Source organism: Nomia melanderi, chromosome 5 (assembly GCF_051020985.1).
Source record: "Nomia melanderi isolate GNS246 chromosome 5, iyNomMela1, whole genome shotgun sequence".
Lineage (NCBI taxonomy): Eukaryota > Metazoa > Arthropoda > Insecta > Hymenoptera > Halictidae > Nomia > Nomia melanderi.
The window spans coordinates 11294207-11311403 of record NC_135003.1 but is presented as its reverse complement, the minus strand read 5'-3'; the positions used below and the strand labels follow the sequence as shown (position 1 = coordinate 11311403).

Sequence of the window (17197 nt, the reverse complement as noted above, 5' to 3'; positions counted from 1 at the left end):
GCTGCTTATAAATTTATTATTTGTATTATCCTATTTATCCATTTATTTATTCCCTTCGCTCACTTATTCCGCCTTTTGCCTTCTGACGCCGAACTTCACAAGAATTATTCCGCTCCCTACAGAAAAATACTACCCTCGAATTATGAACATTTACCTCGAAGTAAGCTGAATTCGAACAAGGAATAACCGAGCGTTTCAGCTCCGCGTCCAACAAAGCGTGGGATCGTAATGGTATTCGAGGAAACGAAAACTGACTATTCAAGAACTCGCAGTCAGACAAACTCCCATACATTATTCGCCATTCGACTAAAATTTATCTCGCCTCCGACGATAACTGTTACGAACTTCGCGATTCCTCCGCTCCCTCCCGCCTTAACACCTGTATAATGTCGAGGCGCAAGAAGAATCATATAGACGACGCGCAATAATGGAATGCCTCCAAGTTTCAGTCAATAAAGAAGTTCCGAAAACAATTTTGCAATGCAATAACCCTTCGTGCCACGGCAATCGACAAAGTTTCCTCGGAGTCTCCTCCGCCATATCCAGACGGGGGCGAGTGGGGATGCGGGGAGAGGCCTTAAAATTCAACGAACCTCGAGGAGATCGTCTATCCACTTCCAAACACGGATTCCGCCCCCCTGTTCCCTCATGCAGGCCGTTCCGCGCGGAGACAAGGGGGCCAGTCGATGGGCCGTAAAAATCAGAAGATCGCGCGAACAATGCTCGCGGGTCGCCGCCCGATGGGATCGACCCCGTTCCATCCGCTCGCGCGTGTTCTCTCATTTTCAGGTGAGGTTGCCCGGCGTTATCCCAGGACGAGGGCACGCGTGAAACAGAAGCGCGATAGAGAACACCCTCCCACCGGCGGGTAAATCGAATCCGAAATCGAAGTAATTTTTTCCAGCGGCTCGTCGTAACTGCCCGTAACCATCCCCGTTGTCTAACCGCCCTCGCCTGCCGACCTCCCCTTCAGCGAGTCCATGACGGCGATCGTAATTTTCCGGCGATGGGAGGAAAAAAATGCTACCCGGGGATAAAGTTTTATGTTTGATCGGTGCCGATGAAAGCGTCTGCCGAAGGTGTTCCGATGGGATCCAGGCGGATGGGACGCGCGAGGGGATCCGAATTGAAAGGCTGCGGATGTCGCGCGATCCTCCGATCCCTGGATGCGAGCCACGCGCATCCAGATGCCGGGCTCGCCCGATTGTTTAAACAAAAGGAGCGGGCGGAAAGGAGCGGCCGCCGCGGCGCGAATACTCGATGCACCGTAGCCATCGACCGGACGAAATGTAGGGTAGTAGTATGTCTCGGGGAACGCCGGAATTGGTTCGTCGCCAAGTCGCGGATAGTCAATGGAACCCGCGGCGGGCTGGGGGCGGGGATCGGGAACGTACCACGGTTTCGTAACCTAAATTCAAGCGAGCCGCGACGCGCGACGAGTCCCCCCTTTGAGGCGGACTGTACCGCTTCCGGTGGATCAATGATACTCGTGACGAACCGTACCACGGTGTTGCACTGCGATACAGCGTGGCTCGATACGCATTCCCGGCTGTCCCAGCGACCGCCGGAGGATAATCGGGACAACGTCCTGGAAATGTTTGCTTCGAGTGGCAGACTTTTATTTTGCACCGGCGGCCTCTTATTCCTTGAGATAGGGAACTTCATTGTTGAAGGATGCAACTGAATGATTTAGTTTGGCATCGGGGCAGATGGAATGGAACGATTGTTGATGGTAAATAAATGGGGTTTATTGGAAAGTGGGGAAAGTTGAAAATCGTTTGTTGGAAAAGGTAGGATATTGAGGCGTACATTCTAGAAGTATCGAAGTATTAACTGCGAACGCGGTCTTGAAGACTAAATTGAAAGGAACGACATCTTGATGTGTTTTGGATCTCCCGTGGGATACAGTGGAAATTGGTTATTTGATTTATTTTGAAAAATGGAAAAATAAATACTAGATATTGCATTTGCTCGGTTTAATTATTTTCATCGGTCGGTGATTGTATCGAAGAATTTACAGGAATGACGAATTGGACGTAACACGAGTCGTGGAGAGTTCGAAAGAAAAGGGTTGAAGCGCAGGTGCGCTCGGAGCAGCCCTTGCGTGAATATTTATACGAGCGAAATGAACTTGCAGGAAACAAGTAGAAGCAAGGACCCGCAAGGGATTGCTCTACAGCCCTATAGTACTCTCGCGTCTTTCTTCGGGTGGTACGTACACCAACTTCCGCGCCTTATATCTTTCCACGTCTCTCTGACCCAGTTCCACCGTTGCACCACAAATTTTATCATTATAGTTCAATCGGTGGAATTGCAGCCTTAAGCACCGCGGAACGCTGATTCGTGTGTTTCAACTACATTACTGGTTTAAATTACAATTACTTTGAACTTGGTCTGCTCCGTATCTATATATTCATACTCTGAAATTACTTCCATTCGGTCCGGGGATTCACTTAAATATTCTACATACCATCGTTCTCCAAATTCTACGAAAGAACTCGAAACCCCGAAAGATCGAACAGAATCATGAATATCTCATGCTCTGTCCATTACCAGATTTTGCTGCCAAAATTGAAGAAACATTTTAAGATCATTTTCATAAAGAATACCCGAACTTCGAAAATAAGCAGTAACGAAAAAAGATTGAAAATACTACGGAACAATAAAAAGAATAACAAAAAATATAAAGAAATGAGAAGCAACGCAAGCTACTTCCTCGCAAAGCAAAAACGAATGATCTTCGTTTTATGATCCTAATCTAATAACGAAAATAAAACAACAACGAGAGGGTGCAAAAGGGAAAAGAAGGTTTCACCAGGAACAGAACAATCCCGAGACAGTCCCAGCACGTCGTCTGTATGTCCTCTGGACTCCGTACCCTCCATATATGATTACCCTAGCGAAAAGCGGTCGAAGAACGCGATACGACGCCTGCGGGGATAACTCCTTTGGCCGACGTATCCTTTCCCTCGTCCTTCCACCCCCTCGGACTTTCACCCAGCGTGCATCTGGCACGGCATTGGAGATGAAATATGATCGATTCCTCGGAGATACCTACCACCGGCGAACTCGATCGCGTGCCGGCCTTTTCAACCGCCCCGGATCGAACTGGCTCCTAGAGGCGCGCGGCGCTCCTCGAATTCTCGTCGGACCAAAACTCGGCCGATCCACTTAATTATTCGGCCGGCACGCGCGGTTACGCGTTTCCGTGCCGGATGCCGGGCATTCGATACACTCCGGGTGTCGGACATCCGAACCCGCGATTTCACTCCCATCGGCCCGCCCTGAGCGCTTTTAAATGCGGTGTTGACCGATGTTCACCGGTTTTCGGATTTCCATGGAAAAGCGTCCCCCGGTCGATACATACACCCGACGCCATTTTGCCGGGACTTTTTACACCGCGCCGATGAAAATTCAGGGGAAACGGGCTTTCTGTTGTTTCCAGCTATTCAATTCTCCATGGCGTTCCCGCGAGCCCGACTGTTGACTAAAATTCGCGAGTTAGTAATGCAATGAGCGTGTTAACTGTTTCTATCCATTTTTTGGGACAACCGAACGAAGCGAGTGCAGCTATTGTTTATTGAGTTTGTACGGGACGTTTCGTTGTTTTTGGGTTTTGCCACGCGGAGCAGCGTCTTAGAGCCGCGCGGCAATTACCCTGTCGACGACGCGGTATTGCTCGCTGTGGCAATCTATATGAATGATCTTCAATGGGGGCTGATTATTAACTGACTATGGCCGACTGTGTGCTGAAATCTATACCGACTGGACGTTAATCGACAATGTACGATCGCCGACCCTCATGAATATGGATTATGTACACACAGGCGTGACTAATTCTGACTATTGTACGTGCACTCGTCGCGTTCGGTGGAAGAATCGAGCTTGGAAACGTTTCGCCAATTATCCTTAACAACTTCGGCTCTTTTCTCTTAGGTTTTAGTAATGATACAGACGCTGAGCATTTTTCAATTTTTGCAATAGCGATAACTGCACTACAAATTTTATACATTTCATTGTTCACATTTATTTCTATTGTTCTTATCTTTGAGAATATGATAAATATTAGTAACCCTTCCGTTTTATTTAAAGCACAACAAAAAACTTATTTAATTCTTTCTTCTTAATTGTGACACAGATGAAATAACAGGAAAGATATTTTCAATGAAAAACAATATTCGATAAAACATCGTGCGGATTGATTTCATATTTCATTTTATTGGTACACTAACGAGGGAATGAAAATGTTTTGTTGCTTGGATTCCATCAAATGTATCTGTAAAAGCGTGAATGCGCATGCAAATCCGTGGTCTATTTATTAATGCACCTTGTTAAATTTACATGTACGTTCAGTATTTTTGTCCATAAAACTGTATTTATATGGACGTGATACAATGAAATATTTCCGCATCGTTTGTCACTCGCCGACCGACGTGTTTATGCCTTTCTCGTATTTTCCTCCCGATGAAAGAGGAACATTCGAAAAGATCGTGAGATACAGCCGCGTTTTGTTTGTAACGGGGTCAGAAATCCCTGGATATCGTTTACAGAATCGTATCAGCGGATTCCATAACGATAAACGTGTTCATCACGGGTGTTAAACAGAGCCTGGGATCGATCGGCACATCAAAGCCTTCAAAATAGGGCATAATAGCGCAGGCAAGCCTCTCACTCCTGACGCGTCCATGAATCCATGCCTACCGGGAATAATTACAGTACATTTGCAGCGGCACACGAGAATCGAGAGAAACAAATGGCGCTGCCGACTGAAGAGGTCATTAAATCAACAATAACTTTTGGAACGATGCGGTTGCAGCGAACAAAGCGTTCGTAACAATCCCAGATGCGTAGAACTGTAGCACGGTACCGAAGAAAGCTAGGTAGACCGCAGAGAAACCCGGCGTCTGTTCATATTGCGTTAATTCCTAAAATTCTACTCATTTAATGTATATATAAAATTCTCGAAAATTGAAATCACTGATCTTCAGCGACCTTTTTCTAAGAATTAACGCTAAAACGGAAAATGTGAGTCCATTTGCTTTCATGTTAATAAAGAAAACTAAATATTAACGTTGTCGACACTCGTTGTTTTGTATTCTGTACTGTAATGCTGTCTTTTATGTTTGAATCTGTTTTACCTTGTACATCATGTAGAACAATATCAAGGAGCATCACAGTTTGTATAAGATAAAAATCGCCGAACAGTGATGAGATTATTTCGCGACAATTTCTCATGAATTAATCATTCGGAAATAATGTGATCGATGAAAACCTGATAATACCTGGCGGGGTTCATAGTCGCTACGGGAAGGGAGTTAACGCTCCGATGAAACTCATCTAAAAAAATTTAGCAGGAGAACGATCGCAGTTTCGATACTAACACGTAAAAAAAGTGAGACAGGAAACAACAGTGTAATAAAAAAGCCAGCAACTGATTCACTGTACATTAAAAATTCGGAATTTTCCTACATGACTGAATATGCTAATTGCAAATAAAACCAGCGAGTAAGGATCATTCATGTGTCGCGAAACTCAAACTCGAAATTGATGAATTTTCAAGCAAACATTCCTTAATAATTGCATACAGCAGAAGAAATTTTTATTGTACCTTCTCCTCTTCGTTCGAACTGAAAATCAAAGACTGCCCCGATTTTAAATCATCCCATAAAAGTGGTATGTTCCCTGATTTATCATACACAATCGAAATACCTACAGCGCGAGTGAAAAAAGCTGAAGCCTTACTTTTCGATAAATAAAATATTCGCTTCCGCTCGACGAAATGACGGATTTCGGGGCAACGTCGAATCGCGGCGCGCGTCGGAAAAATTCGGCGACACCGTCAAAAGGAGGTACAACATTCGACAACGATTTTCGTTTCCCTTCGGTAACGCGACCGTCTGGAATCTCCTTTCTTTCGGGAAGAGCGCGCCGGTTGCGGGGGTCGTAACAAAAATATCTCGGCAGCCCCCGTCGTAACGTTCCGCGGGAATGACAGTGTTCCCGGAAACGACCCGACCGGACTGATGCGATACCGAGACGAAAAGGTTCTGCGACTTTAGGCAGGTCCCTGAACCGATGAAAGCAACGTCGTTCCCTGCTAGATGGAGTCTGAAGAGACTCCACGGTTCGCCACTTGTGCCTCGAGAGCTTTGCCTGTCTCTAGAACTCTCGAGCACACGGTTAACAGACGATAATTCTACGGGCAATACAAAGCATTCCAGCGGCCCGGTCCTCGTAAAAAGGAAAAACAATACGACGGAAGGCATTGGACCTGAAAAAAGGCTACGCCGTTTTAATCGACGGCCGACTCGTTCCATCGAACACAGTCGAGCGACGATCCGAGTGAATCTGGATGTTAGATTGAACTTCACAATAGACTTTTCAGAGGAAAGTTCATCCGAACAGAGTAATACGTAAACGAGAGAATATTCTTTGTAGATTTAAATAATGTTTTCGATCATTCGTTTTCAGTACATAGAATCGGATAGTTCTCCTTAGATTCTCAAATTTTCAGGATCGCAAATCAATTTGTTAATATTGTATAATGATGGGGAACAAAATTTCGTAGCCATTGAACTTTCAAACCTGGAGAATCGTAACTTTGCCAGGCAAATAGTCATACTATCGCGAATCTTCCGGCGGGAACTCGAGACTTCTTTATCCGCGCGGAATCTAAGCAAATGCTTCTAACGTTAAAAAGGTTTAATATCTTTTGATAACACTAATGATCGCGAATTATGCAAATGGCGAGCGTGCTTCAAAGGGGAAGTTTCAATAGGACCCGTCGGCTGTCTGGGTTTCAGATGCGTCTGTGTATCGCGGAATCGCGTTTAACTTTCGTCCCGAGTACGGAACCACTCGTAGCCCTCGGGCCAAGCAGTCTACTCGACTCTATTCAGAAAGCGTGGCTACTCCGTGTTCGGATTTCAAAAAGGAAGCATATCATGACTCAGGATATGTTATTGCCTCCCTGCGTTCTCGGGCCCGACGTCGCGCGTGTCCTGTTTTAAGTTTATTTATAAGACGATTATACACAGGCCGTGTAGTCGAGTGCGCAGGATTTCGGATCACCGCAATAGAAACTTAATTATCCTCCAGGACATCGCTAAACATCTGCACGGCCGACTTCACTGACCAACGTTGTTGCCCGCCTTCGCGGAATCGCGTTTAATTTCCAAGCAACTCGGCCAAGCTTCCGCTCTTGAATTATGCAAACTATTATTCCTCCAAATATTTACCGAAACTGGGGTAATTCACATGTTTCCTGGTGAGCAGTAAACGTAAGAAGGTTAATTGTATCGGAGCGACGCACGTGATCGGATGGCTACGCGATTTAGAATACCGTTTATTTGTATTTCCAACAAAGCATCAGGAAGTCTGTGCCGGAATCTGGGTCTTCGGAAAGCTTTAAAAGCAGCGCGAGCGCAGCCTGCGAGCAGCCTTGTCCCGATTACGATTTATTAGGTACGTCAGCCGACAACAACAACGCGTATCGCGCCAAGCGCTAATAAAGCTGCCTTTGAAAACGCTCCCGCTTTTCAAAGCTGAGGAATACAAGCGCGGACGTATGAAAAATAAAACACGAAATGCTCATAATGTCTCGCTAATAAAGTATACGTGGTCAGTGGTAAGGTTTATTGCGTGGGATTTGTAAAATTTTTAGAAATACAGAGGGGAAATCAGCACGCAAAATATGCAGGACGAGACACGTAAATGGAAGCTTTTAAAGCCTAGGTTGGCGCATATGAGACCGCCGATGAAAATAATGTTGGGGAACTAAAACAGTTATAAAGCGATCGTGGGTAGGTTATTTTTTATCGTTCGGTTAGCTATTTAAAACGTTCTGATATTATCTCACACGACTTTATTCTATATTCGTGAATGGCAAAAGTGTTTAGGCGTTATCGTTTGCGTGTCACGTCCCCACGTAATGCGACAAACAAGTTCGTCAGCGGAATGCAAATCGGGAAACCGACAATATGGGAGCGAACTAGGTGTAACAAGTAGCACAGAAAGAAATCAGGGGATGGGGAAGTTGAGACTTGTAATAAACGTGACTGGTTTACGTCAGGTTCATCCGGCTAGCAGGAGACCTCCTTCCCTTCTGAGATTCAGCTCGTGAACTTATTTATCTCTTTGCAGAAATCTAGCCGAATCTTCCCAAGGGGGATTCGGGCTAGGTGTGATAAAGCGAATCAGGGACTCGGTGCTTGTTGAATCGCTCGATTACTTCGACAGGCACGATGACATTATTCCACGATAAGTTTGCTTTCGGATAAACCGATCTGTTCCACAAATATACATTTACTTGCTATTTACTTTCATTTATTACTCTAATTTTCGAGAAGCATATAATATTACTTTCAAGCTTTTATAAAAGATGATTTATTAATCTATAAATTAATTAATTATCACGTTCTACTTTTGTCTCGAGAGAAATGAATACTTTACTGTTTTAAGAATACTTCCCACCGTTCTTCAATATTGTCCGTCGTATCCTCCAATATTTGTTATGCGTTTTATTTATTTTTAATATTTCCGTGGATACCATTGAAAATGTTAACGTGAAATTATAACGAGTATTTCACTGGTCAGACATTAAAACGCTATAGAGACATTTACCCGATGCCAGATCACTTATTGAGTCTGTTACTTATCAAGTAATGATACCATTGTGATACGTCTCCGGCTGAATTGAACATAATCACGATCGCGAACAGAATCTAATTGAACAATCCGCTAAAGCGCAGCTTAAATGGCGACGAGCGACACAAGAAACGGATCAGGCGGTCGTTATTATTGCGGGTGCTCGAACGAGGAAGGTTTCGCGCCATTCATCAGGTTCCGTGCGCGTTAAAAGCGCCATTGAAACCCGGGGATTCCCGTGTCTTAATCGCCGCCCAGAGACTGTCGATCATGACCGAAAAGAGAACTGCGATCGGGCACGAACGAACCTTTCGATACACGGAAGAGAAGGAAACCGCACCGTGAAATTGTCGCAAGAAAGTAATTGAAAAAAGATGATCATCCGTAATGGACTCGAGCCATTACAGATAGCGGTAACAACGTCGGATAGAGGTGTCATTAGAAGCTTATCGAACAGCATCGCGACGCGCGCCAAGCTATCGCCGATACTGATTAACACGTGGACAGCCTAGGGATAATTTCCAACGAAACACGGTGCTATCGTGAATCGCCGATAATGCGGTCGGGACGATTAATGGCAACGCCGTCGACGAACGATTTTACCGCGGCGAGTGTCAAGAGAATTTCATAAAAATTCCAATTAAGCTTGGGATACAACTTTTTTCCTCTAACAACGTGCTTCAATGCGCAGATTAAAATAACGTCCTATATATTATGTATTGTACATTATAAATTAAGCATCGTGTATCACGTAGTTGTGAAATATTTCATGTGACACATACAATCACATGACATCCGACCCGTTAATCTCGATCTCCCAACCCCCGTTTCTCGCACGAACTGTCCCCAAACTTCGCGAATCTGCTTTCTCAAATCGCCACGAAAATTTTCGAGAAACTTCTCGCTGGAACGATAGGATTGAGTTGGGCGAGGAGGCGAGACAGACGGCGAGGAACACAGGTACGCAATAAAGGGAGGGTGGTCCGAATACATTTTTTCGCGCGTTTGTACGTCCACGCATGCGAAGAAGTTCCGTTATTCCCGGCACGAACTTTTCTAAAAGGGTGGCATGAATTTTTTATAAACCATGGAATTCGTATGCCCACCGCGGCGAGCCGCCGCGCGGGAAATTCTCTTGACATCGTCCCGCCGAGCAAAGTGGGACTTTAAGTTTCGTTACACGTGTGGCAACCGGGAAACCGTTCCTACCCCCCGGTTCAGAGAAAAATTACGATGTTTCGGGGTGGATCAGCAACAACCAACTTCCAGCCCCGCCGATCGAGGCTAGGTTGACCGATTGTTCGACTCGAGGGGTCTCGCCCGGAGAGACTGTTCGGTCGAACGATGAAACTTCTCAAGACGCTCGAATTTTCGGACATAATTCCGCCAGGTTTATTGTCCAACGTGAGCGAGCCAGCTACCAGGGTGACGAAACACGAATTTCCTCGCCGGCGGAGTTTAGGCATAAAACCGGGCAAGTTATTCATGAATGACAGGTCTGGTGCCAGAGCTTTTCGGAGAGAAAATACGCCGCTGACCTACATCTAGCGGTTCGAAAGTTTTGCGCATTGCGTTGCCTGTTTGATCATTGTTATTGTGGTAACGGATCAGTGAGTCGTCTGTTCGAGTCGAAGTTGCCTGTCGAAAGGAATCATTGTTTTGTTTGTTTGGACGTACAGAGTGTTGTGACGTGAACGAACACTGCTAAGTGAAACCGAAGAGTCGAGGTTGATGCGTTTGCCACCCTTGCAATCAAGCTTCATGTATAATGCACTTACACATGTGTGAACCTGAGACACCATTACTCTATCTTCGTAACGCCGCATATATGTTTCGAACACATAAACCATAAAGGTTTTATACTCGGCAGACAGAGGTTGCGATAAAATATGGACACGCTATAACGTTAGAAACGGTTACCAAGTAGTGCTGATGCTGCACCCTCAGGATTTTAAACGATTGGCGTCTCATAAATTGATCTTGCACCCCATCATCGCGAGCACCCGCTACTTCCTTCCTATGCCGTCCATCTTTTTTATCTCCTAATTTCATCCATTTCCGTCAAATTTGATTTCAACGTACAAAAACCCGATAAATCGATTCCGCGAAGCGCCGAACGTTCGTTTAAATTACACTTTCTTATGGGCCCTTGCATTTCCCTATTCCCCTCGTCCTCTAGCGCATAAAATCAACGATCCCATCCAACGGGAGGCATTATCGAAATCAAACCCCGAATGTCCGAATAAAACTTCGTCGACAGTTTTCGCGTGGTTCGTTCCTGATCGCGGACGATCCATACGAAAGCTTCATTATCACAAGATTCTCGTTTGATATTCGAAAATAATATCGTTCGCGAGTTCTGTTCACAGGCAACCACGGAAAATTCGTCTGGAATTACACCCTTCGCCGTCCTGAATTTTTCAACGTTTCCGGAAGCTCTCCTCATCTGGACCGATACAGTTCCTCTATTATTGACCTTTCACGCCCGTTACTCGAACCGCTTCCCGTTCCCGAGGTTTCTTCCGGCTCGATGAAGCTTCTGCATCAGAAATCCGGAAGATGGGGATCGCTTGATCGCACCGGGAACGTTTCAACATTTCTTCGGTCGTACGGGCTCGTCCGGCTCGCCTCCCAAGATTCTTTCTGGGCTTGCCGGGCATATTTCACGCATTCTATTCATAATCTCACTGTTAATTCCACGGTTAAATTATATAGCAAATAAATTCTCCATTTCCAAAATCAATAAAATACACGATGCAAAAGTGCAAAGTGTAAAGTCCAGAATATAAATAAAACATTCGATACATAAGGAAAACCTTAGAAAATAAAATTTTGGAAAAACCTATCAGACTTGTTATCTCGATATAACCAAAAAGTTGGCTCCTATTAAACGTAAGCGACAGGCAGTGCTTTGACAAAGTCAAAATGTCTGTCGAATACCTTAGCTCTTCAAGAATGTACCCACAATGGACCGCAATTAAGGACCTCCACCAGAGACGACACTGTCTAGATCAACCGCGTCGAAACGCGAGGCTCTAAGATTGGGTTTCCACTCGTTTCAGCAATCGCGATCTTTTCCTTCTTTTCCGTCGCCCTTATATCAGCCGGATTCTCCCGTGCCAGCCTTCAGCTCACAAATCTTGGCCGGCGGCAGGAAGCTCGTGAAACCGCCGGCCTTATCCGGCGAGACGCATTCGAATCCCTTTTCGACGTTGCACTCGTGTCGCCCATTTCCAGGTAGCCTTTCGTGTTACGTTCCAACCGGCCGAGCTGGCCGGGCTTGAGGTCGCCGAGAATCTTTGAATGAAATCCTCGAGAGCCGGACCCGAGGCCCCGACGGCAAAGACCCGTCCTTTCCATCGATCCGCACTCCAGATTAGGTAGAAGTATCTGCTGGGAGAAGGTCCGCGGCCAGAGGTGAAATACGCCGAAAGGGGTTGAATCGCGCGAAACGAGATGCTGCGAAACGGGAACGAGGTCTGGGGGTTTGGGGCTACGAAAAAGCGGTTAGGAAGCAGCCAAGGAGAGCGGAAAACGCGGCGGACGTCGTTTTTTCTAAGTACCCATCCTCGAGGAGATCGAAGACAATGCTCGTACGCCCTTCATCCCCTTAGTTCAACTAGCGGATCATTTCGAGAATGATGCCGTTCTTCTCACTTTCGGGATAAAATAATGGTCACGTTTATTCTCTATCGTCTGTGGATCATAACACTATTTCCTGCAATCGTCCATCGATTCTTTTAAATGATGATTAGGTTCATTCTTCACATGACATTGGAAATTTGAATTAAGAAATTCTTTCTTTTCTGGTTGGAGTAGATAACTTTGAATTCCTTATCGATAAGAAAATATTGTAAAGGATTCGTTTAATTCTGACGGTAAGAGATAGATTTCTCAGAATAAATATTTACTTTGGACAATACAATGAACGGAATAATAAAGATTTATCTCGTACGCTGAGTCACATGGAAAGATATATCTTGGGGAACGGTTGTTTCATAAATGTTAAAACAACAAGAGTTGAGAAAATACGACGGCACAAACAGGGAGCATCTGAATCAGAGACAAAAGTGGTCGCGCAGGTTACGTAAGTAATGCAGATGTTGAGCTGCAACATATAATCGATGATGAAAACAAGCCGAGAGGAAGGAGCAGAGACGGAAATCTTCAGCTAAGTTTCTCTAAAATTTCGTCTACCTTAATCTTAACTGAATGTACGGAAAATTGCCATCTTCCTTGAACCACGGAATTCCTTAAATGCAAGATAAAGTCCTCGAGTGATTTGTAAGGTCGCGGTGAGAAAAAGTCCGACTGATTTGTCGAGAGAGGCTGCAGGTGAATCTTGAGTTTCCGAAGATCGTGTGTTTATCGGCTTGGCTGGTAAACCCGGGAAGCCACTGCTTTTGACACTTGGCAGTAGCCCGACAATGCCACGCAATACAGTTAATCGAGAATTGTTCGAAGGTAGGAAATATGTATACTCGCCCGTGCACACACATATACATTCGTCGCGGAGCGACCGATCGACGGTGCCAAGATCTATCCCGTAACGTTAAGAAAACTGAACCGCAAGACGCTGGATCCGACGTATGTGAGTGTGCCGTGAAACCGCATTGGCATTTTTTCTCCTCCAGTTGGCATGCGCGGGTGCCGTGTTGTGCACAGATTAAACCGAGGCGCCCAGGAAAGAAGAGTGGCCGGGAAGGAAGTTGGAATGAAAGGACTCTAGGTCGCCGCATTCTTTGTTCCAGCCAATCGCAGTGTATGACGGATGTCGCAAGCACGTAATTTCCATCTTCCTGGCGCGCGACCAACTCCTGGTAAGTGGCAAATGTTCGGGATAGAAAGGAGAAAAAATTGTGCGAGGAACTGGTGAGATCTGCGCGAGAATTATTCGGTTCCCGGGCTATTCAAGTGAGAAATTTTGAAATATGAACGTCCAATTTTCCATGTACGTTAGCTTTATGCAATAGGAAACGTGGAATGTTTCATGAAATTAAACATTATGTTCAATAATTTCGAAGACTCAAGTTACATCAATCTGTTGATCTTTATTTCTGTAATATTCAGTCTTTGATGAAAGCTAATGCACGGCTACACAATTGTTTTGATCTATTCTACTTCTTCTTGCACGGTCAGTTCTCCCTTGCTTCTGTGTCAAGTCACATTAGAGTAAGCCAGGATTGCTATAACAATCGAATAGATTGTGATAGAGTAGAATTAAGTCTGTTACCCTGGGACCACCTAAGACGCAAAGGGTCTTGGAGGTGTCGGGAGTTAGAGGATCTCAAGAGTCTGCGTTGCGTCTCACTAGGGTCTCGGGGTACTCGGAAATCTCGGTCTTAGAAGACTGGAAGGTCTTGAGGGTCTCAATGATCTCAGGAGTCTGATGTGTCTTGGAATCTCGAGAGTCGCGGGAATTGCGTGCGTTCTCGAGGATGTGGAAGCGGTGGATTCATATATGAGCGCTTGCAGATCAGGGACAAGAGTGGCAATGCTCGAGTAGCGGTTGAAAACCACACCCTGGTTAAGTGGCGTTTTCATTAATGCAATTCGGATATCATCTTGCAAATCCAGGAGCATTTCGGAAAACAACTATGACCGACCGGTAGGGTGTACTTCCTGTAGTCTGCGTTTAATAGCTGTTACAGACAGTTTTGTAGTAATCGTGCATTACTTGTAAAACTATCCCCTCGATTTCTGTATTTAGCAATTAGATAACATCAAAAGCAAGTGCATTGGACACGTAGGAACAGAACAAAAGGGAACAGTTGGAAGCGAGAACCTGGCGGATGTGGCAGCCTCAAGGGCTTACGAGATCAGTGACGTGAGTCTTAGGTGGATGCCTTCAGCCCATATCTCCAAGATACAGCAACACCCCGTTTCTCTCGAATTTATGACCGAAGTATCTGCCAGATAGGAAAGCTCGTAGATCTCGGCCGGAGTGTCAGAATTTGTGGTTCGTTCCCTGATCATCATCGGCAGGTACACGTATTACATTACACACGTTTCCGATACAGTTGTTCCAATAAAGAAATACTTCCTTAATTTTTACTGTTGTGTCATATTCATTGAAACGTATTTATGACAGAGTAAAATATCTTGTTCCTAATCGCAGGGCGAGTAATAAATTCTGTATTCCGTCTGTATCACAAATGTTACATCATCGAATAACTGGAGGACTGGAGGGGCCGATAATTCGAATAATCGAAAAAAATTATCTATTTATGAACGATGATATCTTTAAATGTTCAGAAACGAGATAATTCATCTTAACGGAAACGCTTTTCAATTGAATGTTTTCACCTCGCCCCGTTCCGCTGCATCAACGCAATGTAAAATTTTAACATTCATGCATTAGTTCGAAAACAAACTATTTTCTTGTCATTTTTATCCCGCCGTTTCGGGACACGATGTTACAGCGTTTTCCGGTCGCGTCTTCGCTTCCAGGGAACTGTAACGAAACAGGAACACGAGCGGCACAGAATTATTCTGCCTCGTGCTTTACTTGTTTTCAATCCGTCGAGCGAACATTGTCGCGAGCCTCGAATTTCTCGTGAATATTTTATATTCCGCGCGCATCCATTGCTCCGCCTTATCCGTTCGGCGCTTTGTCCTCCCGCAATCAGGACATAAGGTTCACCTTACTTCAGAGGAACGCCGACTTAACGAGGCCCGCCGGTAATCATCGCATTCCGCCGGGAACTTTCGCTTAATTTTTCTTCAAACATTGTAACGCGTTTCTCCGCCATTGCATTTTCAGAATTTCATTCCCCCTCGTCGAACATTCCGTTTCTCCGTTGCGGATATTTCCACCGTACCTTCTTTTATTTCAGACATCACGTTTCACCATCGCGTCGTGACTATTTTACTTACTATTCCAGGCAAATCGAAACTATTACGAAACTCGTTCCCAGAATTTCGTGATTGTTCAAGTTCAAGTGACATTTTAGAAAACAATATTCACTTGTTAAACGATAGCATTGTCGTAATGTTGTCGATGAACGATAGTACGCATTTATCCTGTTACTCGTATATTACATTAACGTATTCATTACTATGACAGTGACATAGGAAAGAGATAATTCTTTATCAAAGGTATGAAGTTATTATCTATGAAACGAAGCAAAAGGTGAAAAGACTACGAACCTTAATGTCACGGATCCTATTTCAGCAAATATATTGTAAAACTATTTGTTTTTTAGAGTAATTTTCTTTCTGCTCAAGCCAAAGAATGAGCGTTCCGTATTGACGTGCAAGAACAATCGCGCCGGAACATCGAACGTCTCGCGGCTGACTGAAAATCCAGAGACAATAGAAATACATGAAAACAATTAAGTCGACGGGGGGAAACGTCGCTCGCGATAATTCTAACGTCCTGTTCTTGATTCGGATTGTACCAATTGTATTGAGTAGTTTATCCGATCGCCCATTGTGTCCGTTACAAAGAAGCGAGCCGACAATAGAGTTGACTTGTAGCGTCAGTTTCACGCACACGCGGGGGAAAACTTTCGATCCACCCTGTGGACGTAATCAAGCGACTTTTGCGGGCAACCCCCGTGTTCCATCTGTCTGGCCGATCGATCCGCGGTTTTACTTTTACGGACGGAACGTCCGGCCTGGCTTTTCTCAAGTTTCCGGCGAAAATACCCGATGGCCGAAACACGAAGTTTGGATGACGTTTCAAACTACTATTTTGTTTACAGGGAAGTAGGCAGAAGTTCGAATATCTGTTACACAGACGACGATCCGGCACTCTCAGGGGATTCGAAGCTCGTCTCTAAGGAAATTGAGATATTATCGGTAAACAGCCAATTTTCTGTGTTTTATTCAAAAGTACTTTTAAGTTCGACTACAATAAACAGAGGACCACAGAGAAATAGAAACTGAAATTGTAAAATTTACCACGGAGATATCTTTTTTATTGTCTCGCGTTTCATAAATGCTGATGATTCTTTATCCTTGACCTATTGATGCAGCTTCAAGTTTATTCTCGCGTTATTCCAGCAAATTACAAGACACAAGGAAACATTTATGCGTTAATATACGAATCTCCTACTCAAAAATGTAAGAAAAACTGAACAAACAATTCCGACGCAAAGAAAAGTATTCTATGGAAAATGACATTCTTAGGAGAAGTTTTAGCAGCTTCCGGGGATCTTACTACCGTGAGGACTAAACTCGCGTCACGCTAGTTCTTAGACCTCAAACGCCACCATCCGAGGGAAGATTCATGGGAGGCCATTATTCACAAACGATTTAGCGCAGGAATAATGAATACAGCGATCCATACGGGTAAGAGAGCAGACGGATGGGGTTGGAGGTTGACCCAAGGCGAAGTAAACCCGACAAAGTCGAAAGCATCCCCCTACGAACTCTTTTCTAACTGTTCTACATAAGCGTTTGAAAAGTAGCCGGAAAGACTTCTCCCTTCGGCCAGAACGCGGCATTAATATTCCCTGTGTCCAAACGTGAACGAACTTTTTGGCAGTGTTCACTTCACCGGAACAACAGTTTGTCAAGTTCGCGTCGAATTTCCTGTCGGCTCTGA

General features: G+C 44.8%; 1 protein-coding gene and 1 long non-coding RNA gene across 4 annotated transcripts in view; one reads left to right on the top strand and one right to left on the bottom strand.

The window, feature by feature from the left end:
- Positions 1-17197, bottom strand: part of dlg1 (MAGUK family member discs large 1) — a 660262-nt gene that overhangs the window by 611885 nt on the left and 31180 nt on the right. The gene's annotated exons all lie outside the window — the stretch shown is intronic.
- On the top strand, positions 13294-14671 carry LOC116430871 (uncharacterized). Its single transcript, XR_004235814.2, has 3 exons — positions 13294-13466; positions 13961-14254; positions 14357-14671. It is a non-coding gene; the product is annotated as an uncharacterized LOC116430871 (long non-coding RNA).